Below are 13,274 nucleotides of genomic sequence, written 5' to 3' on the forward strand. Positions count from 1 at the left end.
GCACCCAAATATGTAAACGGTGTTCAAACCACACATGTGAGGTTTGGCTGCGAACATTATAGTGAGAGCATTAATTCTAGCCCTAGACCTCCTCTGTAACTCTAAACTGGTAACCTGTAAAAATGTTTAAAGCATCGCCTATGGAGATTTTTAAGTACCGTAGTTTGTCGCCATTCCACAAGCGTGCATAATTTTGAAGCATGACACATTAGGTATTTATTTGGCGTAACATCATCTTTCACATTATACAAAACAATTGGGCTAACTTTACTGTTTTTTTTTTTTTTTTCAATTCAAAGAAGTGAATTTTTTTCCAAAAAAATTGCATTTGTTAGAATGCTGCGCAAATACAGTGTAACATAAAGTATTGCAATGACCGCCATTTTATTCTCTAGGGTCTCTGCTAACATATATATATATATATATATATATATATATATATATATATATATATATATATATATATATATATATATATATATATAATGTTTGGGGGTTCTAAGTCATTTTCTAACAAAAAATACTGATTTTAACTTGTAAACAACATGTGTCAGGAAAATTCTTAGTCTTTAAGTAGTTAAGATTGTAAAATGTCAGGAGCAGAGTCCTCCTAACCCTCTTGAATTGTACTGTAACTATACTATAGTTCTTGTATAGTGCTGTGCTATATAAACTCGGTGTTATACCTTCAATGTCCACTGTATTCATTCTAGGTAGGAAAGGTAGGTGAGAACTAATAATGTGAATTCTAACGCCGCTTTCCACGTCCCTAACACGCCATCTCGTGGCCGAGATGAGCACTGCATTGTCTTCATTATAAACGCCAAAATAACGTCTGCCCGGTCTGGATTTCATCCCGAATCCCCGACATAAGGGCCTTTTACGTTCGCTCCCAGGTGATGAGCCGTGAAAGCTTATAAATGAAGGTCTTCCCTGGACTGGACATGGCTATATTACCTTCATCAGCTGGTATATGCCCTTTGTTTATAAAGTTTATCGAAAAAAAAAAAAAAACTGATGTCCCGGGCGCCGGAAGTGACGTATGTAGTGGTGAGTTGTGCTGTGCCCCCGGTGTGAGCTGTCATTGCTGGTTCTGGACACTGGCAGGTACTTGTGTGTAGGTTTAGCTGACTGATGAGCTGATGTGCCATTCTACAACATGGCTTGTATTTATTGTATACTGTGGTCTGTTATGTATGTGTCTATATGATATTATTGGGAATACTGGCCTGGCTGGGATATAAGATTTATAATGTCATATTCTTGTTGGCTGTGTTAGATTTATTGGGTTACTCTTCTTATCGTCACTACATGTGTCTAAAGGTGTGCACTGGCTCTCCTATCTATCGATCGATCGATCGATCTCACTGAAGTATAATAGGTTCACATATTTAAGGGAACGGGTGCATTTGAGGTTGAAATTTGAATGCGGGTGCATTTTGCACAGTGCCAATTAATTAAAATGAGTTGCTGTACCAGAGGGAGGCGCAGGGGAAAAAAGTCCCTAACCTTTCTTCTAAAACGCACCCGCATGCTGCAGGACCATGTCATTTCAAGCACCCCCCACCGCATCCAAAACACACTGCTGTTGCGCCTTGCAGTGGGTGCCAATAATAAAGCGGACCTTTACCCATAAGAACTTGCTTCTTACTGGATGTTGCCCTTTTGGTGAAGCCCAGAGCCCCCAAACAGAAGTAAATCATGAAGTGGAACTAAACCCATAGATTTAATGGTTTTAAAAAACAGTTACATTCCAGGAATGCCGGGATTGCTAACTTTCACATTTGCTTGTGTCCTCAACCAAAACTGTCAAATGATCAAATGTCTGGTGTCATAACTGATCACATGTGCAGCACCATGGCAGTTGCAGTTTTAAGCGGAGTTCCACTCAAAAGTGGAACTTATGCTTATCTGATTCCGCCTGCCCTCCGGTGCCACATTTGGCACTTTTCGGGGGTGAGCGGGTACCTGTTTTTGACAGGTGCCCTGTCCCCATTCCCGTCAGACCTCGCTGCGGCGAGGTACTTCGGCAGTTAAGGGCCCCTCCTCCTGTTTCCAGGCCAGTTAGAGAGCGCAGCGCACTTTGCTCATGCACAGTAGGGAACTGGCTGTGAAGCCGCAAGGCTTCACTGCCGGGTTCCCTTACCGGCAATGGCAGCGGCAGCACCCGACAGTCGATGGAATCATTGGCTAGGGTGCCGACATCGCTGGATTCCAGGACAGACCAGTGTCCTAATATTAAAAGTCAGCAGCTATAGTATGTGTAGCTGCTGACTTTTAATTTTTGGAGGGGACGGCCGAAACTCAGCTTTAAGCAGAAGCAGTTTCCTTGGCTGTAAAGAATAGGAGGGTTTATTTCTGCTTTAAGGCTGTGAGCAGATCGGCTTCTATAATCTCAGCAGTGCCCTAAAATGGAGAGCAACTGAGCATGTGCAGAGCAGGGTGAGACCGTGTGTTACTGGATTTTAAACAGTTTAGACACTTATTTGTAATATTTTTCATAGCTATACCTCCAAAATGGGGCAGCCTGAAGTGATCTAGCAGGACTTCATTTTTTTGAATAAAGTTCCACTTTAAGTTAACGATACCCCCAAATGCAGGTCCCAAACACGTTTGCCCACACTGGACATGAAAGTTCCATGCGATCTGGTTGCAGCGAGTTTCCAAAAGTAGTGCATGCGCTACTTTGGTGCAGTGCGATTTTAGCCCATTCAAAATGAATAGGCTAAAATCGCACCGCACAGAACTGCATGTCAATCGAGCAGGAATGCACAGCACGTTCCTGTGCAATTCCCGGTGTGAACGGACCCTCAAAAAAACCTCAATATCCTTTCCTGCCCAGGCCAATTTTTAGCTTTCAGTGCTGTTGTGCTTTGAAAGAGAATGAAAGTGATTGTAAAGGCTCCTTTTTTTTTTTTTTTTTTATAAAAATAACAACATTTTTACAGTTGGTTTTGCACAGAGCAGCCCAGATCCTCCTCTTCTAGGGTCCCCTCTTTGGTGCTTTGGCCCCTCCCTTCTATCGAATGCCCCTACAGCAAGCTGCTTGCTATAGGGACAGCCGAGACGCAACTCCACGTGTGTCCATTCAAACACAGAGCCCCAGTTCTACCTGCCTCCTCTCTCTCCTGATGGGCTGACTGACGTTGATTGACAGCAGCAGGAGCCAATGGCGCAGAAGCTGTGTCTCAGCCAATCAGAAGGGATGGTCAAGGCAGTCGTGCACATCACTGGATAGAAATGGGTCTCAGGTAAGTATTAGGGGGCTGCTTCACACAGAAGGTTTTTATCTTAACCACTTCTGGACCGGAAGGTTTTACCCCCTTAATGACCAGGCCATTTTTTGCGATGCGGCACTGTGTTATTTTAACTGACAATTGCGCGGTCATGCGATGCTGTACCAAAATAAAATTGATGTCCTTTTTTTCCCACAAATAGAGCTTTTTTTTGGTGGTATTTGATCACCTGTGCGATTTTAATTTTTTGCGCTATAAACAAAAAAATGCGACAATTCTGAAGAAAAAAAAAACATGCTATAAAACATTCCCAATAGAAAAAAATTTAAAAATCTACTTTTTTTTTTTATCATTTTAGGCCAATGTGTATTCTGCTACAAATTTTTGGTAACAAAAATCCCAATAAGTGTATATTGATTGGCCTGTGCAAAAGTTATCGCATCTACAAACTAGGGGAAAGATTTATGTAATTTTTATTTATTTTTTTTTTTACTAGTAATGGCGGCGATCTGCGACATTGTGGTGGACAGATCAGCAACCTAACTGACATTTTTAACACTTTTGTGGGGACCAGCGACCTTACTACAGTAATCAGTGCTAAAAATATGCACTGTTACTGTAATAATGACACTGGCAGGGAAGAGGTTAACACCAGGGACGATTAAAAGGTTAAATGTGTCCCTAAGGGGTGCTTTCTAACTGTGTGGGGGATGCGCTATCTGCATGAAAACAGCCCTGTGTTCCTAAATAGGAAGAACACACAGGATCCCTTGTTCATCACTGACAGAACAGCGGTCTAACGTGTTTACATAGGTAGAACGACGTTCTATCTCCACAGGGAGCGATCGCGGGGGCCCATTGATGTGGCCAATCGGCGTGTGTGTGCCCCCATTTAGCTTTCTCATGAACCGATGTACAGGTACGTCATTTTGTGGGACAGAGCCGACTTGCCGCTGTATAAGTATGGCAGCTGGTCGGCAAGTGGTTAATGTATAGAATGCAAAACCTTCTGCCTTCACAACCACTTTAAGGCTCGTACACACTATAAGAAAATCGGACAAACATTTTTGTCCGGTGAACTTTTGTACGGTTTTCGTATAGTGTGTACACAACTTTTCTACAGCTGATCCGACCTTCTGAACGAAAATTTCCAAAGGGACAAGCGCCAAACTTTTTCTCATACTGGAACAGAACGAACGATTTTTGTTTATTGTGTACCGTTTTCATATGATTTTTGAAAAATCAGCAACGAAAGACTGCGCATGATTGGAAACGGACAACAAAAAAGTCTTTCTTACAAGAATTTTCGTACGAATTTTCCGTAATCGGTTCCAGTTTGCTGTGATACGAGGAAAATCGGACGATCGTTAACCCGATCTCCTTATAGTGTGTAGCCCACTTCACTCAGTCATGCAACACTTTACCCACTTTTTTCACACAAATAGAGCTTTCTTTTGGTGGTTTTTAATCACCACTGAGTTTTTTTTTTTTGCGTTACAAATGAAAAATGACTGAAAATTTTGAAAAAAAGTGAATTTTTCTTAGTATTTGTTATAAAATTTTGCAAATAAGTTTTCTTTATAAATTTTTACCAACATTTCTACTTCTACATTCCTTTGGTAAAAATAACCCAAATCAGTGTATATTATTTGGTCTTTGTGAAGGTTCTAGAGTCCACAAGCTATGGTGCCAATCATTGAAAATTGATCACACCTGATGTACTGCCAGCCTATCATTTTATTGAGGACCTAACCTACTAAGACAGTACAAATACCCCCCAAATGACCCCTTTTTGTAAAGTAGACTGTCCAATGTATTTAGTAAGAGGCATGGCAAGGTTTTTGAAGTTGTAATTTTTTCCCACAATTCTTTGGAAAATGAAGAAGTTATTTATTTCACAAAAATATCATATTAACAAGTTCTTTTTCACAAATGGGCATAGGCCTACTTACAACTTTAGTCAAAGTAAACCTGTGCCTACTAAAGCATTTACATGTTCCTAAAGCAGAACTTTACTCTCCCAATTAACATTGGTTATTGTTAATCCTCATGCTGCTAGTTTTATTAAATAGATAGGAAAGTATTTCATATTTACTTGTTTTACACTTTTTTTTTTTTTACATTTCTTCAGTTACTTCCTGTTTTTTTGCCTAGGCAAATGAAGTCATACATCCCAGGAGTCTTCGAGAGGGTCAACAACTAGGTTACTTTTTAAAGCAGAGCTCCACCTAAAAGGGGAAGCTCCACTGGTTGCTGCTTCCCCCCGCTGCTGCATTTGGCATCTTTCGGGGGGGGGGGGGGGGAGTAGGTACTTCTGACTGACTTCACAGGAACAAACTAAGCTGGAAGTTCAGCCCGCCTCCTTCTTTCCCCGGGCCATTCATAAAGCTCACTTTGTGCATTCGGGAACTGGCTGTGAAGCCACAGACTTCACAGCCAGCTTCCCTTAGCCGAGATGGCGGCGGCAGCACCCGAGAGCCAATTGAAAAAGGTGAAGTCACCGCTGGATTTGTGGACAGGTAAGTGTCTTAATATTAAAAGTCAGCAGCTACGGTATTTGTAACTGCTGGCTTTTAATTTTTTCTGAAGGAGCCTGGAGCTCCTCTTTAAGTAACCCAGGAGTCTTTAGGAGGAGAAGAGGAGGGGTTTTCTCAGCTAAGCACACTCTCCTGCATGCATGCTTGAGCTAAGGGCAGATGGATTCTAGGAAGTAAATGCTACAATAATCATTTACCCTTACTAGAGATTGCCATGGCCAGGAATGCTGTTGGATGGTTTTTCAAAGTGATTTCTCAGCAAAATAAATCAGGGAGACATAGATGCATGGGGGAGCTTGCTTTGAATATTAAAAATGAATTAAATAGTGTTCTTGATTTGTGGTGCTCAGATACCGCAAATATCCATTTTAACAAGTACAACCAATTTATAACCAGCTCCTGTTCACCTCTGTAACTATAATTCCTTAAAGTGGAGCTTTATTCATAACAATTGATAAAAAATAAAATTTCTTTAGCAAGGAACATACATTCCACATGAATAATTATGCTACTAAAATTAGTGTGTGCTGTAAATTGCTTCCAGGATTGCTCCTGTTTCTGCTTGCTGGAGGCTGCCATTGTTAAAACCCAGAGCCCCTGAACACAGCAGTTAAAGCAGAACTAAACCCTCCTATCAGCAAAGGAAGCTGACATTTGATTAATCTGCAGTTGCCATAGTGCTGCACATGTGATCAATTATCACACCGGCCATTTGATGATTTGACAATTTGGTTGAGGACACAAGCAAACGTGACAGTTAGCATTTCTGGCATGCTGGGAATGTAACTGTTTTTTGAAACCATAAATAGATGGGTTTAGTTCCACTTTAATCTTTAGTCAGCAGATCGGCCACTACAAATTTGACACAGTGCCGTAAAATAGACAGCAACTCAGCATTTGCAGAACAGGGTGAGACAGTGTATTACTGCAGTGGTCCCCAACCTTTTTGGCACTTTGGACCTGCTTCATGGAAGAAAACTGTGCCAAGGACCTAGTGGGGGGGGGGGGGATGTGGTTTTTCACGGGCGATTTGTCGGGGCAGTCTTTGGTGTTAGTGCTTCAATCATCACGACCCCATGGCTAATAATGTGTCAGGATGATTGAAGCACATTACTTCTATTATTACATTGTAATATAAAATGAAATAGTTCAACTCACCATAATGCAGAATCAGTGGGAGCCTTGAGTGTGTCGCCTGCCAATAGATGCAGCTTGTCACTTGCCACTTCACCTGCCACCAGATGCAGCTTGTCACTTGCCACGTCGCCTGCCACCAGATGCAGCTTGTCACTTGCCACATCACATGCCACCAGATGTAGTTTGTCACCTGCCACGTCGCATGCCACCAGATGCACCTTGTCACTTGCCACATTGCCTCCAGATGCAGCGTGTCACTTTCCACATTACATGCCACCAGATGCATCTGGTCTCTTTCCACGTCACATGCCACCAGATGCAGCTTGTCACTTGCCACATCACCTGCCATGTTGCCTGCCACCAGATGCAGCTTGTCACCTGGCACGTTACCTGCCACAAGATGCAGCTTGTCACCTGCCATGTTTCCTGCCACCAGATGCAGCTTATCACTTGCCACGTAACTGTCACCAGATGCGGATTATCACTTGCCATGTCGCCTGCCACCAGATGTGGATCGTCACTTGCCACGTTGCCTGCCACCAGATTCAGATTGTCATTTACCACGCTGCCTGCCACCAGATGTATCTTGTCACATGCCACATCACCTGCCATGTTGCCTGCCACCAGATGCAGCTTGTCCCCTGCCATGTTGCCTGCCACCAGATGCAGCTTGTCCCCTGCCATGTCGCCTGCCACCAGATGCAGTTTGGCACTTGCAGTGTCACCTGCCACCAGATGAGGATTGTTACTTTCCACGTCACCTGCCACCAGATGCAGATTGTTACTTGCTACATCACCTGCCACCAGTTGCGGATTATCCCGTGCCATGTCGCTTGCCACAAGATGCGGATTGTTTCTTGCCACACCACCTGCCGTCAGATGCGGATTGTCACTTGCCACGTCACCTGCCACCAGATGCGGATTGTCACTTGCCATGTCACCTGCCACCAGATGCGGATTGTCACTTGCCATGTCGCCTGCCACCAGATGCGGATTGTCACTTGCCACATTGTCTGCCACCAGATGCAGCTTGTCACTTGCCATATCACCTGCCATGTTGCCTGCCACCAGATGCAGTTTGTCACATGCTACGTTGCCTGCCACCAGATGCAGTTTGTCACATGCCACATTGCCTGCCACCAGATGCGGCTTGTCACTTGCCACGTAACTGCCACCAGATGGGGATTGTCACTTGCCACGTCACCTGCCATCAGATGCGGATTGTTAGTTGTCACCTGCCACGTTGCCTGCCACCAGATGCAGCTTGTCACCTGCCACGTTGCCTGCCACCAGATGCAGCTTGTCACCTGCCACGTTGCCTGCCACCAGATGCAGCATGTCACTTGCCACGTAACTGCCACCAGATGCGGATTGTCACTTGCCACGTCGCCTGCCACCAGATGTGGATTGTAACTGCATTGGGGGCAGCACAGAGGCAGACCTCGGTGCAGTAGTGGGCTCCAAGTGAGGGTGGAACAGCAGTGATGCGGGGTGGGTGGTGAGGGCTGATGTCATCTCTCTGCTAACCCTCCGCACCTCAGTGTAGTGTTCGCAGCCGGCTGTGAAGGCGGAACAGGGGTGATGCAGGGCAGGCGGTGAGAGATAGCATCATCTCTCTGCTTGCCCACCGCAACTCTGACAGTGTACTGTTTGCAGCTGGCTGTGGAGGCGGAGCAGCTGTAATGCAGGGGGGGGGCGGTGAGAGATGATGTCCTCTCTCTTCTCGCTCACTCACTCAAACAAACCATGGACGGCCCGGGGTTATTTTTAATGTTTTACATAGCTATTCCTGCAAAAAAGGCCAGCCTGAAGTCATCTAGCAGGACCTCATTTTATGAATAAAGTTCACAACAAAGGTGCAGAATTTGTAGAGCTTTTCCTGTTAAAGTGTAGCTAAAGTCAAAACTTTTTTTTTTTTTTTATTAGGATACAGTGGGGAGAGTTTAGAACACCTGTCAGATGTATTGCTGTCTGTGTCCTCATTAGGGAAATTCACTCTCTCAACTTTCTCTGTTTACCATTATCGAAAGTGAAAGAAAATCAAAACAGTAATAGCAAAGAAATATTTCGAGGGCGACAGTAGCTCTGGTGACACCTTGGGATTCCCTCACTTTGGAGGGATTTCCTTTTACTTCCTCTTTGCACAGGTTCAGAGAGGAAGTGAAGGGAAATTTCCCCTATGAGACACAGATGGCAAAAAGAACTGGCAGGAGTTATAATGCTAAAAAAATATCTTTAGTTACACTTTATTTCGGTTTTGCCAGAATCTTGGCAGCCTTCATGTTTTCTAATGTAAGCACACAGCAGGTGTTTAGAAACTGTTGGAAACCAACTGAAAACCATCTTTGTTGGGAATTTTGAGAGTCTTTGAGATTGAATTACTTTACAGTACATGCAGCTAGATAGGGCAGAAATAGCTTGCTTTAAATCTATTTTACTGTTTAAGAATATGTATATAGTTTGATGTCCATAATTTGGACACAGGAGCTTTTAAAAAAAAATGTCAGTCTGCAAATTTCCTTTCTGGTAACTGATATCCTGTATACCAAGGGTCAGCAATCATTTTCACATTGTGTTAAAGGATTAGTTCACCTTTGGGTACATGTTACCCCCGTTTATAGGGTGGAACATGTAACATATTCCTACCGGTGCAGCCGCTTCCCAACCTGCCGCCTCTAGTGATAGCGACCCAGGGATCTTCTCCCAGAATTTGACATCACAGTTTTAAAAAAATGCGGCCGAGTGGGGCTTTGCCCACACGGTTGCATCATTTATTCACACAGTTCTTTGAATGGAAAGCTACAAGTACCGAAGCCTTTGCGTCTGTCGGCTTGTAGTTCTCAATGAACTACCAGGGCGATATATATACTGTATCTCACAGAAGTGAGTACACCCCTCCCATTTTTGTAAATATTTTATTATATCTTTTCATGTGACAACACTGAAGAAATTACACTTTGCTACAATGTAAATTACTGAGTGTACAGCTTGTATAACAGTGTCAATTTTCTGTCCCCTCAAAATAACTCAACACACAGGCATTAATGTCTAAACCGCTGGCAACAAAAGTGAGTACACCTCTAAGTGAAATTGTCCAAATTGGGTCCAAAGTTTCAATATTTTGTGTGCCTACCATTATTTTCCAGCACTGCCTTAACTCTCTTGGGTATGGAGTTCACCAGAGCTTCACAGGTTGCGACTGGAGTCCTCTTCCACTCCTCCATGATGACATCACAGAGCTGGTGGATGTTGGAGACCTTGCGCTCCTCCACCTTCCATTTGAGGATGCCCCACAGATGCTCAATAGGGTTTAGGTCTGGAGACGTGCTTGGCCAGTCCATCCCCTTTACCCTCAGCTTCTTTAGCAAGGCAGTGGTCGTCTTGGAGGTGTGTTTGGGGTTGTTACCATGTTGGAATACTGCCCTGCGGCCATGTCTCTGAAAGGAGAGGATCATGCTCTGCTTCAGTATGTCACAGTACATGTTGGCATTCATGGTACCCTCAATGAACTGTAGCTCCCCAGTGCGGGCAGCACTCATGCAGCCACAGACCATGACACTCCCACCATCATGCTTGACTGTAGGCAAGACACGCTTGTCTTTGCACTTCTCACCTGGTTGCTGCCACACACGCTTGACACCATCTGAACCAAATAAGTTTATCTTAGTCTCATCAGACCACAGGACATGGTTCCAGTAATCCATGTCCTTAGTCTGCTTGTCTTCAGCAAACTGTTTGCGGGCTTTCTTGTGCATCATCTTTAGAAGAGCCTTTCTTCTGGGACGACAGCCATGCAGACCAATTTGATGCAGTGTATGGCGTATGGTCTGAGCACTGGCAAGCTGACCCCCCACCCTTTCAACCTCTGCAGCAATGCTGGCAGCAATCATTCATCTATTTCCCAAAGACAACCTCTGGATATGACGCTGAGCATGTGCACTCAACTTCTTTGGTCGAACATGGGGATTTCTGTTCTGGATGGAACCTGTCCTGTTAAACTGCTGTATGGTCTTGGTCACCATGCTGCAGCTCAGTTTTATGGTCTTGGCAATCTTCTTATAGCCTAGGCAATCTTTATGTAGAGCAAAAAATATTTTTTTCAGATCCTCAGAGAGTTCTTTGCCATGAGGTACCATGTTGAACTTCTAGTGACCAGTGTGAGAGAGTGAGAGGGATAACACCAAATTTAACACACCTGCTCCCCATTCACACCTGAGAACTTGTAACACTAACAAATCACATGACACCGGGGAGGGAATGGGGGTCCAATTTGGAAATGTTCTCACTTTTGTTGCCAGTAGACATTAATGGCTGTGTGTTATTTTGAGGGGACAGCAAATTTACACTGTTATATAAGCTGTACACTCACTACTTTACATTGTAGCAAAGTGTTGTTTCTTCAGTGTTGTCACATGAAAAGATAAAATAAAATAAAATATTTACAAAAATGTGAGGGGTTGTGTGTGTGTGTGTGTGTGTGTGTGTATAATATATTTTTTTTAATTTTTTCGTTCAACCTAGCGGGCTGAAGGAGAAAAAAAAAAACTGAAGAGCTTGAGTAGCCACTGTGCTAACAATCCGATGTTAGTACAGCGTTCTCCCCCTCTGAGCTATTTTGTTCTGCCCCCCCACCCCCGCCAGAACACCTGAGATCGCAGATCGAATGCCAATCAGTAGACCTTTTTCGATTATGCCCCTTCGGCAGAAGCTAGCTGAAAGGCCGCCTTCTGTCAGGCCGGCTGCTGCTCGATATTTGGCCTGTTCATCCTTGGCTGCTGCCCGAGGATCCAGATGCAGAGAATAATACATAGGTCAAATTTTCAAAAAAAGAATTTGACATTACACTACAGACCAGATCATAATTAACAAACTTTACTACAGTAATGTTTAAATGAGAAATTTTAAATAATTTCGTAGACATGTGACTAACAATTCGAAAGGTGCCATTGAAAATAACATTGCATGTCCACACTGGCACGCATTCCTTAGGTTGCTGACCCTTCTGTATACTTTAGTGATGTAAAGGTCAGTGGGTGAAACCTATGGGGACCAAGAAGATCTACACCTCTGTAAGCGTTGGGTTTTCTCAGTGGACAATTTCTTGGGAACAGAGTGGTGTTCGGCAGCGCAGGTGGCAGGAGAGAAAAGTATGTATACTCCTTTTTTTACAGGGAGAGCTTGCCTGGAAAAGTTTTTTGTATAGTAATAACATGAGGCACTTTAAGGCTAAATTAACAGCTTTGTGGTGCAATTTAACATTCAGCAAATGTTGAAAGGGTTAAACATGCATGGAGGTGTGCACCATTGTCATAGACTTATTAAACAATGTATTAGAAACACTTGTAACTCAATGCAGTTAATATGCCTTTTAGATGGTTACAGTGCATTGTTTAATGAAAGTTGTTTGTTTCTGTATGTTACTGTGCCCTACTACTCTGTGTGTCATGATGTTAAAGGAGAAGTACAGCCAAAGCTTGTTTGGCTGTACTTCTTCTGTAGATCACAAGCATGCAGTTCATTCTGCACTCCGAGACCCATTTTAAGCAGACAGGGGGCTGAAGCCTTCTTTCTGCTGATGTCATAGAGCCGGTCCAGACTGGGGAAAGATCATGTGTTGGAGGGGGGTCACCAGCACTCTGCTCACGAAGCACTGAGAACTGAGCGATCGGCAATGTTTGATTGCTCAGTTCTCCGCCTTAGGGCCGGTGGGGGACAGATGCAGCATGCTACATCCACCTAGGTAAGTATGATTCTGGAAAAAAAAAATCCTCAACTTCTCTTTTAAGCAACATTTGTGTGCTTTGTACATCCACTAACACAGGGCTTTACAAATTTGCTTTGAATCTAGGAGCCAGCTAAAAAAAGTTAGCAGCCAGTTTCTGTTAACTAACAAAGCTTTTTTGCTATATGGCGCTGTGCTATTTTAACTGATAATTGCGCGGTCATGCAACACTGTACACAAATTAAATTAATATAATTTTTTTCACACAAATAGAGCATTCTTTTGATAGTATTTGATCTCCACACAGTTTTTATTTTTGCGCTGTAAACGAAAAAAAAAAAACCGACAATTATAAGTCAGTGACTTATAGGGGGACTCTGACACCGACATCACGGGTAACACTAATACAGTGATCAGTTCTAGAAAATAATGCACTGTTACTGTACTAATGACACAGGGTAGGAAGGGTTTAACATCTGGAGCAATCAAAGGGTTAACTGTGTGCCTGGGGAGTGTAATGTAACTGCACCGTGTACTGTTTTATCAAGGGATGTGAAAACTGCACATCCCTGCTGTTAGTAGAGAGACCTGTGTTTACAACACAGATCTCTCTCCTGTCACTCGCTCCGATGATCGATGATC

General features: G+C 43.5%; 1 protein-coding gene across 1 annotated transcript in view; it reads left to right on the forward strand.

Moving 5' to 3' along the window:
• Nucleotides 1-1,019: 1,019 nt before the first annotated feature.
• Nucleotides 1,020-13,274, forward strand: part of RINT1 (RAD50 interactor 1) — an 80,083-nt gene continuing 67,828 nt past the window's right edge. The window contains exon 1 of the mRNA XM_082252754.1: nt 1,020-1,107. The gene's annotated coding sequence lies outside the window, so the exon portion shown is untranslated. The remainder of the gene's footprint in view (nt 1,108-13,274) is intronic.

This window comes from Pelophylax lessonae (assembly GCF_965119305.1).
Source record: "Pelophylax lessonae genome assembly, chromosome: 4".
NCBI lineage: Eukaryota > Metazoa > Chordata > Amphibia > Anura > Ranidae > Pelophylax > Pelophylax lessonae.